Below are 8,493 nucleotides of genomic sequence, written 5' to 3'. Positions count from 1 at the left end.
GTGTATACATTCATAGGTAGGGAGCCCCTAGGTAGTGTAATGGTTAAGTGTTGACAACTAATATAAAAAGGACCCAGTTTGAACGCACACAAAGGCACTCTCGAAGATAGGCCTGCTGATTTTGCTTCCCAAAAATGACAGCCTTGAAAATTTTATGGAAAATTCTACTTTGCACTCGTGGGCTAACCATAACTTGGAATGAAATTTCCATAAGTAACAACATATATTTTTATATTTTATTTCTTTTTATCTATATATATCTATAGCTGTGTCTGTCTGCCTGTCTTATCTTTATCTATCTATCTGCAGATGACACAAATTTGCCTGCTGAAAGAAAGGAGATTATGAAACACTTGATGCAGAAGATCAAGGACTACAGCCTTCAGTATGGATTGCATCTCAACATTAAGAGAACAAAGTCCTCACTACAGGAACAACAGTCAACTTCATGATAGAGAGAGGACTGAAGCTGTCAATGATTTCATCTTCCTTATCAATAATTGACATCCTTGGTATCAGCACTCGGGAAATCAGGAGACAAATTGCATTGGGCAACAACAACATTACACTGGAAAAGTCTGTTGTCAGGAACTTCTCAAAAATGGTGAAAAGCAATGATTTCACCTTGAAGACTAAGGTTTGTTTGATTCATTCAGGTCATGGTCTTCTCAGTCACCTACTATGCTTCATTGAGCTAGACAATGAATAAGGATGACATAAGAATTTATTCCTTTGAGTTTGTTGTGTTGGATAAGAGTGCTGAATGTCCCATGGACTACCAAAAGAATAAACAGATATATCTTGGAAAAAGTGCAGCCAGACTGCTCCTTGGAGACAAAGATGGTGAAGCTTCATCTTTCGTACTTTGGACTAAGCAAAGCTATTCCTTGGAAAAGGGACATCATACTTGGAAAAATGAGGGTTGTTGAAGGAGAGGAAGGCCTCTAGTGGGTTCTAGTGTGTCAGAGATGATGAGAACAGCACAGGATAGGGCAAGCTTCAGGTCAGCTGTTTATTTATAGGGTTTATAGTGTTGCTATGAGTCATATACGACTTGATGGCACCCAACAACTGTGTGTGTGTGTGTGTGTGTGTGTGTGTGTGTGTGTATGATGTTAGTTTTAGAACAGAGTTCAGGTCTTTTGTACAAGGGTCGCTATGAGTCTTATTTGACTTAATGACACTTAATTTGACTTAATGACCACTTCTGAATGAGACTAGTGCTGTTATATCTGGAGGACCATTCTTCCACTTTCAACATCACTCTTTGTCAATATGCTGTATGAAGTAACCTGGGTTTTCTGTGATGCTGAACTTTGTGCCATTGGGTTATCAAATACCCTAATGGTTTCCCAATGTGGACAGTGTTTGGTGAGCTCCCAGTTGTAAAACAGGTTTGGAAGCAGGAGTGACATCCACTTCCTAAACTACATGCCTCTGGAAACTCTATGAACTTGGAGAAACAACAATAGTTAGAGAAAGACATTAAATCTTTCGTTCATAGAATCACTATGAGTAGTGCTCGACTTGATGGCAATCAACAGCAACACGAGTGTGTGTGTGCATGTGTGTGTGTGTGTGTGTGTGTGTGTGTGTGTGTGTGATCAATCATACCAAAGACTTGGTTGAATCTCCTCATTTGGAGTTATCAGAGACTTTGTCGCCACCTTCAAGGGATCTGTATTATCTGTCATTCTCTTACTCATGGATGGGACAGGTAAATTGACTTTCAAATGTTATCTTTTCTTCATGTTAACAAAGAGAAATATTATGTATACCATACTGCTTCAAAATACTGTGTTCACAGTCACATTATTATTTTTGTCCTGTTTTGAAAATAGGAAGCTCCAGTGGCCTAATTTAATGGTAAGAATCCCAAAGAGATATAATTGGACTCTGCCAGCTGCTCCTTGGGAGAAGGATGGGCAATCTCTTCCCATGGGATTAACTACCTCTGTAAAACCCACTGGAGGGTCAGCAATGGCTTGGTTCCAACTCACTGGTACACAACAACAACAAAAGCAAAAATTTTGTAAATATTACTGTCAGATAGTGTGAAAATAAAAATATAGTAGTATGTAAACATTGAATTCATTTACATTATTCTATAATAAAAAGTTCTCTTTGTGCTGAGGTATATATGTATATATCTCTCAATTCTCATTGCCATCAGAACTGACTCAAAGCTAACCCTCCATCGGTTTTCCGAGGCTGTAAATCACATGGAATGAGATTGCCCACCTTTTTCTCTCCAGGCTGTTGGTCGATTCAGAATGACTGGGTGTGGCCTTTGAGCTAGCAGTGCAACTCCATACAGACTATGTTACCAACTCCACAAACACTGTTACTAGAGCTCTCCTGAGAGGGAAAAAATTATTGCCTTTGTTTTTAACTCTCTTTTGTCATTGTGTGTTAATTGTTGTCCTGATAAAATGTGTGTGTGTGTGTGTGTGTGTGTGTGTGTGTGTGTGTGTGAATATGGAGAAGCATATGTTGTTTAAAGCATAGCTAAATTGAAGAAATGTTAAAAATCCAGGGGTTTCAATTGACAAGAGATCACATTATTCTCTGCAAAGCTTACTAACTAAAAGGTACTTGAAAGTTATTAAATTGATTATGATGCCATAAATATCAATAAAATAAGGGAATTTTTTTTTTCTTGAGCACATATATATTCTCTCTCTTTTATTCTTAATGCAGGCATAAGCAGAAAGGGCACTTTCACTCAGCCACTCCACATGCACTAAAAGGGACAGGGACCTGAAAAATGATCCTACAAAACACTAAATATATCATTTCCCATTAGCACGCATGCATCCTATTCCTGGTAGTGAAAATTAGGCCATGCTAATGTGAGAGCCCAATATGAGAACATAAAAATTAATATACATCACTAAGATAAGTTTCAAGTTCCAAGAATCAACTGAATTATCTTTTTTTATATCCTAACTGGTAGAAGATACTAGGAGACTTTTGGTGGCAGAGGGAGAACAGGAAACATTTGGCAAACAGAGGGAGAACAGGAAACGTTTGGCAAATAACATATGGAAGTAAGAATGTCAGAGCCAATATGGAATAGGCCTAAGACAGGAATGGCCGGCTTAGTAGTTAGTGTACCTGAAATGAATTGGATGCCCAAACAAACGTCAGACTAGTGCAGGCACCAGCTGTGACATCTATTATATCATCTATTGTACCACAGCCAGCACATAGTAAGAGGAAGCTTTGGGTGACTCAGCCCTGTTCAAAACAAAAGCTTGGCTTCTCCCAACTCATTCCTGCTTCAGTACTTTATTCAAATCAGCCCCTGATTCATCCCCAGAAGCAACCTCCTCCTTCACCAACATAATCATCACTATCATCTGATAGACTTGGTTTCTTCAGATTCACCCTTGGTAATGTTCCATCGATGTGGCTTGACATATATTTAAAAGTTTTATGCACTCTTGACGTTTCTCCAAACAGATCCCAAGTTCCAGATGAGACTCTTACCTGTTGGCTTAGTCTTGGCAGGAGGGTTTCCATTGCAAGCTGATAAGATCCTCTCAGTTCACGTGTACTGCCTTTAATAATTTCTGAAGACACTTTATAAAGGAAACTATCAATAAATAAAGAGCATGCATAAAACTGACTATAAATTAGGAAAAATGCAGTTTATTAGAGAGCTAACTAGACTACAAATATGTATAAAGCTAACAACATTTAACACTCAGATATTCCTTTATCTCTATATTACCGGTAAGAAATCTTAGCTGCAGAATTTTTTCTGCAATACTTGCCCAAAGTCCCAGCTTGGTTCTAAATCATTGTTAATCATCAGATTCCAGAGCTGACATTCCAAACTGCCTTACAAAATTCTGTAGAAGAATAGGATACAACAAAGCACTAATTAGAGTAGAAGAGAATATGATATCATTATTAATGCATCATAAAATTTGCATGTAACTCTTAAGGCTGTATACTGCTTCTGCTGTTGTTGTTATTGTTAGGTGATGTTTAGTCCAACACCTCTCACAGCGTCTCTATGAACAAAAGATCTGCACCCTGTTTTATCCTGCGCCATCCTCAAACTTCCTGACACACAAGAGTCCATTGTGGCAGTCACTGTGTCAATCCACCTGGTTGAGGGTCTTCCTCTTCTTTGCTGACCCTCTACCCTTCCCAGAATCATGTCCTTCTCCAAAGAATAGCCCCTCCTAGCAACATGTCCAAGTATGTAAGGCAAAGCATCATTATTCTTGCCTCCAGAGAACATTCCAGCTGCAGCCTCTCCAAAGCCTCTCTGTTCTTTCTCTTGGATGTCCATGGGATGTTCAGTCTCTTCTCCAACACCACAGCTCAAAGGCATCAGTTCTTTTTTTGTCATCCTTATTCATTGGCTGTATAAGCATTCATTAATAACATAAAACCAGATAAACCTTAAGTGGATATTTCTTTATTAGTGATTGTCACTATAAGTGTTTAAGAACATTTGAATTCATATGATGATTAGATAATTTCATATTTTGGCGCAATTACTTCCCAAATTATCTTCAGAGACACAGTAGTCCTGAGGAGATGCTCCTTTCAAAAAAAAATTTGTTGATAAAAATTATTTTTGTATTAAAACAGGGCTGACATGGGCGATGAGAGGAAACTAAGAAAAGAAAGGATAAATAATGTACACTGCACTGAAACAGATGAGAGAAAGAACTGTTTAAAAGAAATATATGATTAGGTATTATTTGAATGACAACAATCCCGAATAAAAGATGCATAGCAAAATGGACTGGGCACAGGGATGGGTGGGAAATTGTTCAATAATGAAAGAATTTGTTTTTCAAAGAGAAAAGCGTACTGGAGGGAGTAGTGTTGAAAATGTGTAACAATGAATGAATGGAAATTCAAGTTCTCTATGGACTTATGCTAAAATCTCAATTAAAATTTAAAAATATTAAAGTAAAATGATCAACAATAAAAAAAATTATTTTTGGGAACTATTACAGGTTCTTTGGAATGAGGAGTGGCATCCACTTCCATAAAAAAAATAGCTTGCCTCCGGAAACCCTATAAACCTGGAGAGAGGATGAGAGACACCCAAGCACTGAGGACTCTCCTTCATAGGGTTGCTATGAGTTGCCTGCTACTCGATGGCACTTAACAACAACAACATTACCGGTTCTTAGAAATCAGGATGCATTTTGTATGTAAACAATTTTGAGATGCTCTGCAATAAGGATAGCTATTTCGTGGTCAAACCAAGATTAGAGTTCAAGTGTTCCAAACACATTTGTGGAAATGTTCTTTTACAATATAATATTAAAATAAAGAAAACTAAAATTTTCAAGTCTTGTTGTCCATTTAATTCTGATAATGATTCCATGGCTAGTATTTTGTGTTTGCCCCCACTTCCATTTGAGAGTTTATTGAACCTCTTTTAAATTTGCTGCTTGAGTATGGAACACTTTACATGACGGTTTATAAAAGCATTTAGCTGAAATTCTGATAATTAAACTATTTGGTATCAAGGAAAGTGGAAGACTCATCTTTAATTCAAAGAAATTTCTATAATGTCTTCAAATAGAGCTAAAGAACAGAAACTGGTCCAGAGCCTTGAAGCCTGTGTTGATGATTACAATAATAATTGGTCATAATAACTAGATTTTCCTATTTTTTATATTGTTGTTTTGTTTCATTGAGTCAGAACTGACTCACAGTTGACCCTCCAGTGGGTTTTTAGAGGCAGTAAGATGCATGGAAGGAGACTGCCCACCTTTTTCCTGCAGAGCAGCTGGTGGACTCAGGCCGTGTGCTTTTTGGGTTGACAGTGTAGCACTTTACCACTAAGCTACCAGAGCTCCCTTCCTTGTTTTATAGAGTCTTTCTCTTTGTCATTCAACAATCTTGCTCTAATTTTCCTCCCCTTTAAGTTTCTTCCCTTTCCTTTCTGTCAAACTTCAAAATAATTATAATATCTACTCACTATTATAATTTTTAATATTCTTTTTTTATTTGTTGTTGCACATTTTTCCTCCCCTTTTCTTCCTCCTCCAAACCCACCTGCAATGCACCTCTTGTTCCAGATTGTTGTCACACATGTAATATCTAATGTCATATATTCCTGTGGACAGTTCTTCCCTTATCTGTTCTAATGCAGTGTTCATTATCTATCCATTCTTTTCCCATTCTATCACCAACTCCCCTATGTCTGTCTTATTTTATAACAGCAGTGTTAGGCAGTATTTGTCATTTTGTGACTGAAATATTTCACTCAACATAAACTCCTCCCAAGTTGTGTAATGTTTTATAAGGGTGTTTTTCAGTGCTGTGTAATATTCCATTGTGTGAATGTACCATTGTTGTGTTGTGGGGGTTTTTTTATCCATTCTCTTGATGCTGGGCATTTGTGTTGCTTCCATCTCTTTCCTATTGTGACTAATGCAGTAATAAACATGGATATACACTATGCACTCTTACAAAGAACATTTCAGAATTGTTGTTGTTAGGACCCATTGAGTCAATTACGATCATAGTGAGAGAACAACACATTTTAATCCTCCTCTACCCTGCACCATCTTCATAATCTCCCTTACGCCCACTGTGGCAGTCACTGTGTCAATCCATCTTCTTGCAGGTCTTTTTGGTTGACCCTGTCTTTCCCAGCATTTTTCCAAAGACTAGTCCCTCTTAACAACATGCCCAAAGTACGTGAGATGGAGGTTCACTATCATTCCCTCGAAGGAGCACCCTAGTTCCATTTCCTCCAAGACAGACTTGCTTTGTTCTTTTGGCAGTCCATGAGATGGTCCATAATCTTCACCAACACAAGTCAACGGCATTGATTCTTCTGTCATCCTTATTTATTGTTCAACTTGCAGATGCACAGGAAGCAATTGAAAATGCCATGGCTCGCATCAGGGCCACCGTAGCCTCAAACTTACATCCTTGCTCTTTAACACTTTGCACAGGTTCTTGACAGATTTTCCCAATACAACGTATCTTTCCCTCCCCTATTGGTTTTCTTACAAAGTTCATATATTTTGTGTTTCACACTATTCTTCATTCAAACTGTGTTTCATACCATCATTCTCATGCATTATGTTTTGCAAAATTAATCACCATTGAACCTTGCCTGTCATCACCCTGTCTTTTAGTCCAGATCCTTCCCATTTCCTTCTCCCCACACAACATATCTTTTGATTTCTTGACTGCTGCTACTATAATTGTGACACTAAGTAAAATCAAATTCTTGACAATTTCAACCTTTTCTCCATCTATCATGAGGTTGCCTACTGGTCCGTGATGAGGATTTTTTTTTCTTGATATTGAGATATAATCCATATTTAAGGCTGCAGTTTCTTTATCTTCTGCAGAAAGTACGTCAAGCCTTCTTCACTTTCAGCAAGCAAGGTTATATCATCTGCATAATGAAGGTTGTTGGATGTATCCTCCTCCAATCTTGATGCCACATATTTTTTGTTTCACAAAATCCAGGTTTTTAATTACTTTTTTCAGCATACATATTATATAGGTGTGGAGAGAGGATACAACCCTGACATACACCTTCCCTGATTTTAAACCATGCAGTATTCCCTTGTTCTGTTTGGACAACTGTTTCTTGATCTAAGTTTCTCATAAATACAATTAATTGTTATGGGATTCCCATTCTTCTCAGTGTTAGCCATAAACAGTCAAACACGTTTTCTTTTTTTTTTAACTTCTTTTTGTTTTTTATTCATTTTAATGGACATTTACAGAGAATTTGGATTTCCATTAATTCATTGTTCCAATTTTCTCCCTGCTCTCCCTTCCCCTCCAGTTGGTTCCTCTCTTTGAAAAGAAAAATTCCTTCATTGGTATACAATCACCCCATGCCCCCCATACGCCCCCACCCCCACCCTGAGTACACTTCATTATGCAACTTTCATTCTGGACTCCTGTGCTAACCATAATATTCAATCATATATCACCTTTAATATGTTCTTTCCCTCATCTGTTTCAATACAGCATACATAATTTGTCCAGTTTTTTCTCAATTTTACCCCAACCCTGATGTCAGTCACATTCTACAACAGTGGCACCATGCAGTATTTGTCCCTTTGTGACTGAGATATTTCACTCAGCATAATGTCCTCCAGGGTCACACATTTTGAATAATATTGCATGAGTTCCTTGCTTTTCAATGCGGCATAGTACTCCATTGCTTCTCTATCCATTCATTTGCTGATGGGCATCTAGGTTGCTTCCAACTATTTGTTATTGTGAACGAAGCTGCAATGAACACGAATGTGCATATATCTGCTTGGATGTCAGTTATGGTCTCTTTGGGGTATATTCCCAGTAATGGAATTGCTGGGTCAAATGGTTTCTCTATTTGCAACTTATTGAGAAAGCACCATACCGCTTTCCACAACGGTTGCACCATTTTACACTCCCACCAACAGTGAATAAGGGTTCCAGTTTCTCCACAACCTCACCAGCATTTGTTGCTTGCTGTTCTGTTAAATTTTGCTA

Source organism: Elephantulus edwardii, unplaced genomic scaffold (genome assembly GCF_000299155.1).
Source record: "Elephantulus edwardii isolate Elephantulus edwardi_28Jun2011 unplaced genomic scaffold, EleEdw1.0 scaffold00042, whole genome shotgun sequence".
In the NCBI taxonomy this organism is placed as follows: Eukaryota; Metazoa; Chordata; class Mammalia; order Macroscelidea; family Macroscelididae; genus Elephantulus; species Elephantulus edwardii.
Note: the sequence above shows the minus strand (reverse complement) of the source record.